Raw genomic sequence first — 16,303 nt, forward strand, 5'->3', positions numbered from 1 at the left:
AAGAAAGATAAAGCTGAAAACGATAAACAACAAGGAGATTTTTACGTGGTTCGGAATAAGTTTCTACGTCCATGGTCAGTTAAACACACTGACAATCACTCTGGGCTTGAGCTTACGGGTGCACAGTAAACCTTCAATTGAAACAAAGTTTCAGTGCCAATACACTGGATTGGACTTCTCGTCTCCTTCTCAGCTCGCAGTTGCAATGATTGCACTTGTCTTGCTTGCAGGGGCTAAGAACTCTCTCTATCTCTCTCTCTCTCTCTCAAATCTCTTCTCGCTCAGTAGAAAAGGGTTCGAAATACCAACTAGATTACAGAGAACATCCTCTCTGTAATCGGGAACTTAGGCTTTGAATAATACAAGGATTTGCCTAAGAAAATAAGAGAATGTAAGTAATTAGTGAACTGATTTTGGCTATGAGTATTCTCTTTTTCGATTCAAACTTTGAAGGCAGTGAAATGGCTGAGTTGCGATTTTGGCAGAGGTTCAGCTTGTGCGTTTGAATCAGTGAAGATTGCAGATGTTCCTTGAGCTCTATTTATAGGTGAAGTCTTGAATAGATCCATTGGCAAGATAGTCTTCAAGAATTTGTCTGTTGTAAGAGAGATTTGAATTTGGCTGAGGCTTCAATCTTTGAGGTTCCTAAATTGGTGAGGAACGGTGTCTCTAGGTGCAGGAGCATGGCGCCTTTGAAAAGTTAGCACCAAAAAGGAATGCTCTGCAGGAAAGGACGATCTTCAATATCTCTGCATTTAATGCGGCTGTACTTGATGTGTACGTGGCTTCCTTTTAACTTAAAATCATCAGTCCGAGGAAGAATGTCAACTGATACTTGACTTGAGTATCAGCCCGCTAATTCAACGTGGCCAACATTAGTTAATCAGTCATAACTGATTCTTCAGTGAGATCTTCATCCAGTTAATACATCAGTATTTGACTTGGTCTTTTCATATGCTATATATCTTCAGTCGAGTAGTCCTCAGTCCGCCGGTCTTCAGTCTAACTAGAAAACATGAACTCTAACACTTGAGTTCGAAAAGTTCTAGTCTACTAAAAGAAAATCTAAAAGTTTTGGTATCATCAAAACTAGGGGTTAGAATATTTCATTAATTTCCCAACAGAATTTGTGAGGTGTGTATACATACAGATGTCGATGCACATACAAGGACATAATAGTCAATGCACATATTTAATTGGGCTTTAGGGTTGCTTATCAAACTGGAATTTAAGGATTTTGCACTTTATACAATGGACTACCAAACACATGAATGCAAGTCGCCGGCGGCCCAACTCTGGCTTCATTTGCTTGGGTTTATTACTCTCAACAAAGCTTGAACAACTTATCAAACATAGCTTTGAGGTTTTTAACAAGACAACCAATGTAACATATTAATAAATATATGTCATGTACTCTTTTTCTCTACATAATTTTTCAATTCCTATAGTATTTGATCTGATTGTTCCATAATCTCCATGTCATGATAAGTTAGTGCATGTGAAAATGTATGGGGATTAGATCTCCAAGAGGATCATCTTCAGGAGATTTTCGGAGTGATGTGATTTCTTTATTTGATTTTGTAATCTACGAAAATTTTTATCTTGAGTACCAATAAGGTCTCTCACGAATCTTGCGTCAATAAGCATTAACTAATTCATAAATCAATTTCGTCCATCAGGGGCTTCAATTATTTGTGGTGCAATGTGACATATATATGAGATTTCACTCATTTGACAGTTAATAATAATTTGTTGAACTTCCAGTTCATAATGCGTGAATCTAACATAATTAATTCAACAAGAAATTTACGGCATTGTACAATTCATCATTCATATCTCCCCCTAATGCAGAAAAAAGTTTTGAGTTGGATTATTAAATTAAAGTACCAATCTATGAATTGATTCTCAATTATTGGCTTTACATATATGTCATTTTGATGGAGTATATATATAATTTTTTGTAGAGCCCGCATAGGTACGTTTTGGTGGTGATAAAAGAACTATCATATGAGAAATCCTCTTTTGAAGGTATTTTAATCGTACACTACTTATAAAGGGGATGAGCCAAACACCTCACACGTTTGCTAATTTAAGAATAATTTGGGTATTTAAATTTGTATGCATCTCAACATGATTTTTGGATAAAATAATAAATAATGTATAATTATATGATACTTATGTGGAGATCAATGAAGCTCTTCTGGATACCACACAAAAATATTAGTACTCCCTCCGTCCCGTTAATCAAGTCCCCTTTCTTTTGGGCACGGGTATTTAGGAGAGTAGTATTAAGAAAAAAGTTGTATGGGGGTTTGTTAATTAAATTTTAAGCATTGTTAACAATCTCTTCCATTTGTTGTTGCCGGTGGTGGGCAAGCAGCCGGAATAGTGAATGCCGCCGGTGCGAGTCGCCGGAACAGTGAACAGGGAAGAGAGCTGGAACACCAAAACACAAATCAAAAAATCTTTCAATTATGAACACCAAAACACAAATCACCATAGCTTCTGAACACCAAAACACCATAATTTCGAAACAGTGAAACAGAGGAGAGAAATCTTTCAATTATGAACACCAAAACACAAATCAAAAAATGGAAATCTTTTAATTTCTGAAATTAAAACAACAAAATTGAAAGCAAATATAGGGGAAAGATGTGGGCCGACGGCGAGAGGTGGTGGGCGAGAGCCGGAGGCGGAGGGCAGCGACAGTTGCGGCGGCGCAAGGGTGGAGGCGAGCCCTAATTTCTGGAAAAAAAAAAGTAGGAGAGAGGAAGCAGCCGAGGGCGAGAGGTGGTGGGCGAGAGCCGGAGGCGGAGGACAGCGGCGGCGCAAGGGTGGAGGCGAGGCTAATTTCCGGCGAGCCCTAATTTCTGGAAAAGAAAAAAAAAAGAGTTGGAGAGAGGAGGCGCTGATGCGAAGTGAGAAGAGGGGTGGTGGGCGCTCTACGCCGCCGCTGCAACGAGCTCGCGAGGGTGGCAGGGGCGACGCAAGGGTGGAGGCGAGAGGGCGGCAGATGCAGGGGTGGGCGCTCTTCAGATGCAGATGCAGAGGGCGGCGCAAGGGTGGAGGCGAGAGGGCGCAAGGGTGGAAGTGGGAGGGCGGCGAGGTGGCGCGATGGTGGAGGTGGGTGGGCGGCGCGATTGAGAGTGAAGAGAGGAGAGAGAGAGTGGCTGAATCGGTGGGTGTGGGTGGGTAGGGTTTCTAAGAGTATTTAAATATAAAGGGTTAATTAAATGTGCTAATTGTATCTTAATTATAGCCAAAAAAGGAAAGGGGACTTGTTACATGGGACGGCCCAAAAAGGAATAGGGGACTTGAATATTGGGACGGAGGGAGTATCAATTTTCAATTGTATTACCCTTATTCTCAATAAGAATTTAAAAAATAAATGAATTGAGAATAACAATTGCTCTTCAAGAGCTTGTAATATTCAGATTATCATGTAGTACAATGTTTTGAACAAACATATATGAGTTGCTTCAAGAGCATGTGATATTATTTAAGAATATTAATTGTGATACTTCAGAAGCAACAATATATGTCAAACAGCTAAAGTAAATTAATAATTAAATGAAATACTTAATAATAATGAATACCGAAATAAATCTTAACATAAAAATACAATTTAAATATTTTAATATTCTCCCAAAATATTAATTTTATCTCATACATGTGCTCATCGAGAACACATTATATTTAAAATGAAGATATATCGTTGTGTTTCATCGAGAACTTCAACGATTAATTGTCAGTTGCACATTCGTGTTTTTCGGGAGAAACTATTATCAATGTATTTTCATCAAGAATTGATGTCGATCCATCAAGAATTATAAAAGTTTGACTTAAATATGTAGCCGTGCAAAATAGGACATTTTGAAATAAAGTAATATGAAGAATACAACAAAGTCGAGAGAATTACTCCAGAAACCAAGAATCTATTAGATGCTACACGAAAGAAGAAGAATATACTAGTATACTACTAATCGGAGAAATTTTTGAAGAGCTTGAATTAAGTATATAAATAAAAGTATTCTCACCCACACTTTCTGAACCAACACTAATATGCATAATAGATTTATCCCAATATTTTGATGCACTTAGATCATGAACTCAACAAATTTAATTACATGATGCATCTCGCCAATCAATTACAAAAGTACTTTCACAAATTCAAATAGTAAAGTAAAGCACTGAGGTTAACAAATTTTGCACTCTTGATAAACAAAATAAATTAAATACCAATTATATATATTTGTCATCTCATCGAAAGGGTGCACAAAAATATTGAGATTAAATCTATAGGCATTACAGACGATCATCAAAACAAGAAATCATCAACACAATTATTCAATTATGTGTTTAAGATATTACTTTGTAGGAAAGACCCGATTTTTTTATAGGGCATATCGCCAAATTTTACTCAATTGGTTAAAGACTCGTGCTAATAACGTGTTATAAATTAAAAATAAAAAGAGAAGAAAGGAGAATAGCATTAAAAGAATAAATCTGCAGGAAGCATATTATTATGAGGACAAAAGTTTATATTTATAATAATATAAAATTAGGTTGTAGGATTACGTCATCACACTAAATAAGAAATGATGGAGTATTATTATTATTTTATTTTTTTTGAAAATGATGGAGTATGATTCTATATTTACAACAAAGAGCATTATAGTAGTATTAATTAGTTGATTGAAATTCAATATTCTAGACTTCGCTTTTTAATAATGTTCCTTGGGTTTCAATCAGATAGCATAAATAATGTCGACGAATTAGGCTGAAGCCGTAAATGAACTAGACGGTCTAGGGGGAAAAAAAGGACAAATGTTGACAATTACTCCCTCCGTCCACCAATTCAAGGCCTAGGGCAAGTGTAATTTACACTTGCCCTAGGCCTTGAATTGGTGGACGGAGGGAGTATATTCAAAGATAGTAGTACTAATTATGAGCGTAAAGTGGCATTAAATCAGTAAAGAGGCAGCATACTGTAATTAAGGAAAGCTGAGGCCTTTTCTGAACTTTATTTTCCTCGTAAGAATAGTGAACTTGTCTACCACAAAAGGAAGGTAAGCTGGTGCCTGGTGGCCGGTGGGTATGCATAGGAATAGGATGTTCTGTTTCATTACAATTGAATAGCATCCGTGCTATGTATACACTAGTAGGTATAGTTAAAAAAAAAAAGAAAAAAAAAATATATATATATATAGGGAGAGGTTCAAGAAAGAACCATAAATAAAAGAAGTCAGCCATTTGATCATCAAGATCTACGGTGGATGCATCATCTTGTTGGATGAATGCAGATCCTGGGTTCGAATCCTGAAGGGAGCGTTTTTTTTAATTGTTTTAGTGCATTAATTTTAATAGCGAATGCATTAATTTTTACAGTGGATACATTAGATTTGATGGTTCTCCCGTTCTCACAAATAATGTAGTTCTCTCTAGAACCACATTATATATATATATATATATATTGATTTAATATTTTAAAAAGAAATTAATAGATAATATGTTATTATTCTACAGTGGTTATTCCTATCAATACTTTTTTATACTCCCTCCTCCCTTTAATATGGCTTAAATTTTTTGGACATTTATATTAAGAAAATATCGTTGAAAGCTATAGAAGAAAAGAATTTTTACTCGCTTTAAGGCATTAAGTAAGGTTTAAGTCATTATTAATGGGACACCATAAAGTGATGTTTGGATCATTATTAATTTGGATTATTATTAATGGGATAGGGGAAATATAAAATAAGTAGAAATACAAATATTAAAAAATTAAAAGATTATTAGCATGTAAATACACAAACTTTGTTTATTTTCTGAAATTTAACATGATTTTTATTTTCTGCCTATACATACATGAACTTAGCATTTTTACTGATTTTTAACATCGACGGGGAAAAACTCTAATTTAGTGTTGACGTAAAGGCCAGAATAAACGTCATGTTAAATTTCAGAAAGTAAACAAAGTTTGTGTATTTACAAGCTAATAACCCAAAATTAAATATTAAAATTAATAAAATTTTAAAATATTTAAAAGAAGGTTTCTAGTTTCAAGAAAAATATTATTACTTAAAAATATAAACTATATAATACGTTAAAACTTAAATTATTATAACTTGTTCATTTTAAATTCAATTTTTTTTACATATTATATATTCCATCCGTCCTTATAAAAAATATTCATTTCTAAATAGCACGGGTTTTAATAAAATAGTTGAATGAATTGTGAGCTGAGTAATGCATGGTCCCATTTTATTGTGAGTGGAAAGCTTACAAAAAATAAATTGGATACATTTTATGAGGACGGACAAAAATGACAAATTGGACACATTTTATGAGGACGGAGGGAGTATCAAATTAAAGGTCTTCAAGACGCATATTACATATTTTATCCAAACATATTTACATGAAAATAAAAGAAATGTGCTCTATTTACAAAATGAGAAAACAAAATTTAAATATTAATGGCAGCTAATTGAGGGGCTAAGAGCATCAGCAGTGGGGATGACCTGATAGCTGACCTGATAGAGGGGGGACCACATTGGGTCAATAAGGCTGCAGTGGGATGACATGATAGCTGACCTGATTATTTTAGTTTTGGTTATTGTATTTTTCATTTAAATTTAATTGCACAAATTTAAATAACACAATTTACTTAAAATTAAACTTCATTAATTTTAAAATCCTAAAAATTAGTATTGAAAAAAACCTAGAGACATATTTTAAAAATGCTTAATTAAAATAACATAATTATTTAAAATAAAAATCGCATTAATTTAAATCATATAACATTTTTAGTTTTTCTTTTGCTATTCATTTAAAATAGAAGCCCACATATTCATTTAAAATAGAAGCCAACATTTTTAGCCCAATTATAAGTTATAACTTTAAAACACTAAACTAAAATATAACCTAAACCTACCCTCTGTTCCAGCATTCCATCTTGTTTAGATTTTTTTTTAATAGCGCGTGTAACACACGCGAGCGAAAATTCGAAAATCAGGGCAAGCCTAATAGATTGGGGCAGCCTCGTGTCCCTTGTGGCTGCAGTGGGCGACCCGATCTCGGGGTGACTCGAGTCCCCCCTATCGGGTCCCCACTGCGGATGCTCTAATGGATGATTAATTTAATTTTTATGTGTATATTTTGATTTTAATTTTACTTCCTTAATAACCAAAAAATCATATACTGGTGTAAGGTTATAATTTTAATTGATTTAAAATTAAATTATTCTCAAACTATAATTAGAAATTTGAACTCGTGGAGACTTTTTGCCTAGATTTAAAAAAATTACAATTATAAGTTGTAATGTTTTGGTTCTCGAATCGAATTATTTTTTATTATCGAACTCCAAATTTGCCATAATTTCAATAATCGAACTCGAATCGAATTGTATTAAAATTCGATTATCCAATACTTGATTCCGTTATACCGAGTAATTGAAAAAAAAAACTTTTTTTTAATTTAATTGCTTAAATCCTAGAAGTAACCATAATGAGCACAATTTTAGTTTGTTTCGTCGTAAATCTAAATATGTCGGTGTTTTACTTCAATCCAACACTTCTTAAGTTTTATATTTATTTATTTTTTCACTAACAAAGATAACAAAAGTTGCACGAATAAAAAAAAAGTAATTAAGAAATTGTACCAAATCTAAATTCTGAATCGAACATTCGGACTTGTCCCATGCCTAATTATTTGCTGCTTATATCTTTAATTCACTGAAGAAAGCAGACATCGAGCTTCGACTTTTGATTTATTACCTGTTACGTTAACAAAAACTATAAAATCAACTCATATAAAATTAATTAATTAACTAAATTAAGCTTAACTTATACTCCCAGTAGTGAAATAAAATCCCAACCCATCTTTGTAAGCAAAGGCCCAATATAAAGCCCACCCATCTTAAAAACCCATCTCTTCTCATATATATAAGTTTTGTTACCTATATATATATATATGGTCGCATTCAATGGAGACAACTCTCTTAGATAAAAAATAAAGACCAAATCAAGGCCATTCATCTTGCTCCAATCAACGGTTCATATAATTTTCTGATTTGATTTTTCATATAATTAAATATTGGTTAATTATATTTATTTAATCCGAAAAGGACAAATATGTCTAGGGGTGGAGCAAAATACCGAAAAATCGGTATACCGCACTTACCGTACCAAAAAAATACCGAAAATATCGAAATTTCGGTATACCGAAAATTTCAGTAAGGTATTATACCGTACCGAAGATTTTCGGTACGGCAACGGTATCATTTTCCTCATACAGCAGTATACCGATATATACCGATACCGCGGTATATGCCGAAAAACCGGTATATATCGTTGTTTAGGTATATACCACCGGTATATACCGGTAGTATATACCGAAAAAATCCGTATGCCGTCGGAATTAATTATATATATATATATATATATTATTAGTGGTAAATTATTTTTTTCTTTGTTGAAGATGTGGAGTTTAATTGTTAGAAAGTTATTTGTATTTGTTTAATGAAATTTCAATATGTACAAATATACGGTATATCTTAATGGTTTGGCAATTTAGGCATGAAACGATATAACAATAATTTCGGTAATACCGTAAGGTATGGTATACCGACTTTCGGTATGGTATACCGCACTATCGGTATGACAACGGTATGAAAATTCTCATACCGAAATTTTCGGTATACCGAAAAGTACGGTACGGCAATGGTATGTAAATTCTCATACCGCAATTTACGGTATGGTATATGGTATGACGAAAAATTTTCGATATACCGTACCGATCCACCCCTAAATATGTCCACTCAAATCCACTAAATTCTGGGATCACGTTGAACAAATCCCGAAAATTCCTCAATTCCCATTCTAGGACCTGATCCGTCAATGAACATAATAGGCGAACATTAGAATGTTCATTTGTTTTCCTACGAACATATCGACGAACGTTAGTATGTTCATTTGTTTTTCGACGAACATTAGTATGTTCATTAGTATTTTCTACGAACACTACAGATCTGCAGATCCGGCGGCGGCCCAACGGTCGCCACCATGAGCATCCACGTGACTGCCCTGGACGGCCTGGTGAACGTGAACTCCCTCTTCACCATCGCCGTCTTTGTCAGCCGCTCCTTGGCGACGCCGACGTCAACAGATTGGGGAGATTGGAGAGGGAGGCGAGGGAAGGGGGAATGGAGGGGACAACAGCGGTCTCAGAGGGGACGACGGATGAGATAGAGGAAGATATGGAGCCGAGGAGCAGCAAGAGGAGGAGGCAGCGCCATACTGCTGCCGACGGCTTCGCCGAAAAAGAACAGTGTGGGAGAGAGAGCGTGAGTTAGGAGAAGAAAATACAAAATGACAAACCTAACCTTTATTATATAAAATAAATGAAATAAAATCATAATGAAAGGTTAAATTATCACCCTTAGATTAAGCAAGATCGACGCACAAGATTTGGTCTTTATTCTTTATCTAAGGGAGTGGTCTCCATTGAACTCTCCCCTATATGTATATATATATATATAATATATATATATATATATATATATATATATATATAGGGAGAGGTTCAGGAAAGAACCATAAATAAAAGAAGACCGGAGAACCATTTTCAGTCATTCGATCATCAAGATCTACGGTGGATGCATCATCTTGTTGGATGGATGCAGATCCTGGGTTCGAATCCTGAAGGGAGCATTTTTTTTTTTTTTGAGTGCATTAATTTTAACAGCGGATGCATTAATTTTTACAATGAATGCATTAGATTTGATGGTTCTCCGGTTCTCACAAATAATGTAGTTCTCTCTAGAACCACACCCTATATATATATATATATATATATATATATATAGGAATTGGTTCAATTGAGAAGCTCAAATATGTTGAGAAGTTGAGAAGCAATGTAATAGATGAACATGTTAGTACATTTTGATGAACATGGTAATTAGACACTATATAAATAAATTCTTTGAACATACCAAATACAACTGACGAACATACGAATCTATTTAATTTGTTAAAAAGTACGTCACCGTCAATGATCGAACCCCAGATCAAACTCGTGTTCATAAAAACTAATTGGCATGTTCATCTATTAAATTGCTTCTCAACTTCTCAACACATTTGAGCTTCTCAATATAACCTAACCCTATATATATATATATATATATATATATATATATATATATATATATATATATATGGGGTGAGGCTACCATGAAAACACCCTTAAGTGTATAAAATGTGAACAAAATCCTACCATCCATCTAACTCAAATCAACGAACAAGATCGAATTTTAATAAATTAGACGGTTCTTAAGATGTGATTGTCTAATTCGTAACCAAAACCTCCCAAAGGGTAAAAATGTAACGTGCTTATGTTGACTTTCCGATTCTCTTAGGAATGGATATGGAAATTTTTTATTCCATATCAAAATTAATTTGTATGGAATGAATTGAATATAAAATTAATTACTAGCAAACACATCCCTCCATTGAATCAGCCATTTTTAGTTTGACGATAGGAATGAGAATTTTATTATGAACTGGGTGGTGGTTGCACGAATTTTATTTATTATGTTACGAATTAAAATGTGAGAAAGTTTGCACGAATTTTATTAGTTATGTTACGAATTAAAATATGAGGAAATTTGTACGAATGTTAATATAGTCACGAATTATAAGTAATGCTATTACGAATTTCAGAGGTGCAAAGTTGATAATTTTATTATAATTCATGGAAAATTTTCATTCTATGCACAAATCTGAAGTTCTTTTGTTACAAATTATATTTAGTACTTTGCGAATTTAATTTATGCTCGAACTGAAAGTAATGTTGTAACTTGGAAAAAAATTTATTTAGTCAAAGAATTATAAGTAATGCTGTTACGAATTTCAGAGTATTGTTTAAGTAATGCTTTGAAGAAATAGAATGATGAATCCAGAATTATTAATTTGCTTCCGTTAATTTTACACGTTTGATGATAAAGACTCTGTGTTTTACGTTTCAGAAAATATTGTGTTTAGGTTAGAATGATTTTAATAGGTGTAAGACGTGTGTTAAATAAATATTTGATATATGGAAATAAAGATTTGATATATTAAACAAATCTACTAATTCAAAATCAAATTGAGCAATTACATACTTAACCTTTTTCCAATTAGGCGTGAATATGTCTAGATTAGATTAGGCAAATCTCAAGCCATTAGATCAAACAATATTTAATGGACAAGATTTATCCATATTTTATACACTTAAAAGTGTTTTTATTATAGCCCTCCCCTATATATATATATATATATATATATATATATATATATATATATATATATATTGTAGGGTTGGGTTCTACAATAAAAGGAGCTTAAATAAGAAAATGAGAAACATTGAACATATCAGTAATGCGGTTGAACATACTAATAATTTTATTGAACATTTGGGATTTTGGGGGTTCGAAACTTGGATACGTTCAACACAATTACCGATATGTTCATCAAAAATCTGGATGCAAAATTTAATATTAATTATTGACCGTTCGATGGATCATGATCAATGGCTGAGATTGTTTCTCATTTCTTTGCAAACATTTATTTTCCTAATTAACTTCCTCCTATATATATGGAATTGCTCCAATGAGATCCCCTATATATGGTGAGATCTTAGATTGATTTGTGGTTGTTGATTTCATTATCCTATGGTTGATATCTACCTATATGGCAAAAAAAATTACTAGGGTTCAAATCCTGAAGGGAGCGAAAATTTACAATTTTTTTTAATATCGTTATTCATCAGTATATATTTTCTTATTCAACATTATATACTGTCTTATTCATTGTATTCATGATCTCACGAAAAATAGCTATCTCATTGGAGTGCACCTCTCTCACTGGAAGAGGGCTACCGTGAAAACACTTCTTAAAATAAAAATAAAAATAATTTTCAATGTATGAATTTTATGTAGAATACGTATGAATTTGTTGTATAAAGGTAGGAATTGCGAAAAATAAATTTTTGTTACCTTTGGGATTCGAACTCAGGACCATGAATTCATCCACCAGGATGATGAATCAAACGTAGATCTTGATGATCTAGGGGCTGAAAATTATTTTTATTTTATATTTTAAGAAGTGTTTTTATTTTAGCCATCCCCTATATATATATATATATATATATATATATATATATATATATAGGGTGTGGTTCTGGAGAGAACTACATTATTTGTGAAAACGGTAGAACCATCAAATCTAATGCATTCACTGTAAAAATTAATGCAATCGCTGTTAAAATTAATGCACTCAAAAAAATAAAAAAAATTGCTCCCTTCAGGATTCGAACCCAGAATCTGCATTCATCCAACAAGATGATACATCCACCGTAGATCTTGATGATCGAATGGCTAAAAATGGTTCTCCGTTCTTTTTTTATTTATGGTTCTTTCCTGAACCTCTCCCTATATATATATATATATATATATATATATATATATATATATATATATAGGGTGTGGTTCTAGAGAGAACTACATTATTTGTGAGAACGTGAGAACCATCAAATCTAATGCATTCACTTTAAAAATTAATGCATTCGCTGTTAAAATTAATGCACTCAAAAAAATAAAAAAAATTGCTCCCTTCAGGATTCGAACCCAGGATCTGCATTCATCCAACAAGATGATACATCCATCGTAGATCTTGATAATCGAATGGCTGGAAATGGTTCTCCGTTATTTTTTTATTTATGGTTCTTTCTTGAACCTCTCCCTATATATATATATATATATATATATATAGCTAAAATAAGTACACTTCTTAATATATAAAATAAGAATCATTTTCAGCCATTAGATCATCAAGATTTACGGTTGATTCGTCATCCTGGTAGATGAATTCATGGTCCTGAGTTCGAATCCCAAAGGTAAGAAAAATTTATTTTTCGCAATTCCGACATTTATACAACAAATTCATACGTGTTCTACATAAAATTCATACATTTTTCCTTGTTCTTATTTCTTATTTTAATAGGTGTTCTCACGATATGGTTCAATTCAATAGAGAAATGCCTAAGTATATATAGAGAATAAAGAACTAATCTACACCATGAATTCTAATTGATCCTACGGACTAGATTAATTGATTCTGAAAATCTTATTTGCATTTCGTATGAATTGGTAATAATTTTTTAATTCAGAAAAGGTTTTTATGTAACTACCAAATAAGGTGAAAACTGATTCATCTAAATTTACTCCGTATTTATTGCACTCATTCATCTTCGAAAGACAGACGAAAGGTAGGGTTTCTCTCTCAAGTCCGCCTCCCCCCATTCCAATCCGCCGCCTTGGTGCCTCCTCCCATCCCTAGTCCGCCTCTGGTGGTCCAGCCTCCCCCGAGCGCCTCTGTCCGCGTCCCTGTAGGCCGCAGCCACCACTTCGTCGGTGCCGCCCTCCGGTCTTGGAACAACCGCAGCCACCAAAATTGCCGGCGCGCTACGTCCTTCACACAGTACGAAATTGCCGGCAGAGGTAGAGGGTTTTCCGGTGAAGATAGGTTAGTTTCTCGATTGTGGATCTATGTTGTATTCTTTTTTTCCACTTGACAACCCAAATGTGGGATTAGTCATTGTACGAAATTATGTTGTTGCCATCAAAGTGATGATTAATTGATTGATGAAATCTAATTAAGAACTCTTTGATCAGAATGTGACTTTCGATTTTCTCCCATTCACTTGCTTCGGCGTATTATGTAGCAGTCTCCGATCAAGATATACGTAATGCTATGTTGTTGAATTAAATTTAAGGATTGTTTTCCGAAGAATTCAATTGTCATCGGTGGTACAATGAAGTCTATGGCGGATGAATCACCAAAGCGTATGTCGTGCATGATGGATTGATTTTTACAGCTGGGTTCATGTTCATCGAATAATAGTGTTATGTTCATCGAAGAATAGTATTATGTTCATTTAGAAATTGGGTTTGTTCATTAAAAGAAATTGTGTTATGTTCATTTAGAAATTGTATTTTGTTCATTAAAAAGTAGTAATTGTTCATTACTTTATTCAGTGTAACATTTTTCTTTTTAACACTTTATGAGTAAAAATTGTGTTTATTTATTGATAATTTATGTTTCGTTCATTACAAAATTGTGATGGTTCGTTATGTAATATATTTTTTACTAATATTATTTATACCTGATTCCCAATTGTAAAAATATTTAACATAAAATTCGAACAAGCGTAAAAATATTACAAACATCTAAATAAAATATTCGAATTTTTCTTGCTGACATAAAATATTTCGAACAAGCATAACAAATTTATGAACATCTAAAATAAAATATTCAATTTTTTTTTGCTGACATTAAATATTTAACATAAAACTTTTCGAACAAGCGTAACAAAATTATGAACATCTAAATAACTATATTTTACAGATAAGAACCGAAAATATATGAGAACTTTAAAATGGTAATGGTGTATACTATTTTGAAGTTTTAAGAGATTCGTATCAGATGTGTTTGCAGCGCAAAAGCAAATTAAAATATACGGAAGAGAAAATTAAAACACGTTATGGAATGAATCAAGCGTATCTGCAAATAAAATCTTCCATACTTAATTATGATTTGGTTATGGTAATTAATGGTGTTGGGTCTCAGTGGGGTACTGAACTAGTGTATCGGGGGGAATACACCAGCAGGCGAAACTGATATGAACAGAGATAATGAAACATCAGTCTAAGAAAAGATTCAAGGCTGAGACTGATAATAAGTCAGTCAGTTAACTTCAGTGTGAAGAACTGGTCGACAAGCTGAAGTTCAAATAAGGGTTCAACCTTTTCAGTTTTGAAATCAGAGTAGTGTTAGCAATCTTATTGATTGTCTTCACACTTGTCAGTTAGACTGATAACACTTAGGCAGAAGCGATTTGAAATAGTCTTTAATGAAACAGTGTATCAGTTTCTAAGGTTTATCCTTTAGATTATCAGTATTCAGTATATGTCAGAGATGAGCATAGATATGAACTGAAAAATTGAAAGCAATAAAGAACGTAAGGATTTTTACGTGGTTCGAAATACTGATTCCTACGTCCACGGTCAGTTGATCACACTGACAATCAATTAGGCTTGTGCTTACGGGTGCACAACAAACCTTCAACTGAAAACTCTTTTAAGTGCCAACACATTGGGTTGGACTTATCTTCCTTAGCTTACTGGTGCTAAGTAAACCACAAGTTTAACTTGCGGGTGCTAAACAACCTAGTGTTCAGACAACAGTCTCGAACACTCTCTCAAACGCTCTTTTCTCACTCTTGAAAAGGGGTTCGAATTCCAACTAGGATTACTGAGAACAAGCTCTTAGTAATCCGTTTCTAGGCTAATGATTATGAAAGTATATGCCTAAGAAAACTAAGAGAATGTATGTTGTCAGTTAGACTAATAGTTACAATGTTGAGTATTCTCTTCTTCGATTCAAACTGATTGCAGTGAAGTTGCTGGCTCTTGAGCTCGACAAAGTTTCAGCTTGTGCATTGAATCGATGAAGGATGAGGTTGATCCTTAAGCTCTATTTATATGCAGCGTCCTGAAAAAAAGATCTGTTGGAGGAGGTCTGTCTTCAATTTTCTGCCGTTGTGACACAGATTCAAATTTGAGCTTAGATCCTCGGTCTTCGTCCTCTCTAAACTGAAAGAATGTACCGTCCTTTGTTTGGTAGGTGAGGGTGCTGCGAAATAAGGCAGCACAAAAAGGAAAACTCCGCACTCCGGAGGACGATTCTGCAGATCTCCGTATTAAATGCAGTTGTACTTGTTTATTTTCCACGTGGCTCCCTTTGAAATGAATAAACCATCCTTAAACTGAGAATCAGTTTGGGACAGAGAATAAGTCCGAGGTTTCAACTAATACTTTACTTCAATATCAGTCTCTGCTTTATCCGACGTGGCATTTATCAAATCGCCTGTCTCCAATCACTGCAACCGCCTTTCTTCTTTGGAGACAGTAACATCCTCCTTTCCCCCTTAAAAACCAAAAGTGTAATATATCTACAAATAAAATGACTAAATCTCTTTTACAAGGACTCAATCATATAAACAAAAATGCAGGAACACAATTTAGGGGGAAAAAAAATAGAAATATGGAGAACCAAATATACTTCCTTTCCTTGGCATTTCTCTATTCATACATATATATTCAAGAAAATATACAATATAGTTTACAAAGCAATGTGAACACATAAGACCCCTATTATACCACAGTTTACTCACTATAATGAAAAATTATTAATTTCTTAAAATTATTAAA

Source organism: Salvia miltiorrhiza, chromosome 3 (assembly GCF_028751815.1).
Source record: "Salvia miltiorrhiza cultivar Shanhuang (shh) chromosome 3, IMPLAD_Smil_shh, whole genome shotgun sequence".
NCBI lineage: Eukaryota > Viridiplantae > Streptophyta > Magnoliopsida > Lamiales > Lamiaceae > Salvia > Salvia miltiorrhiza.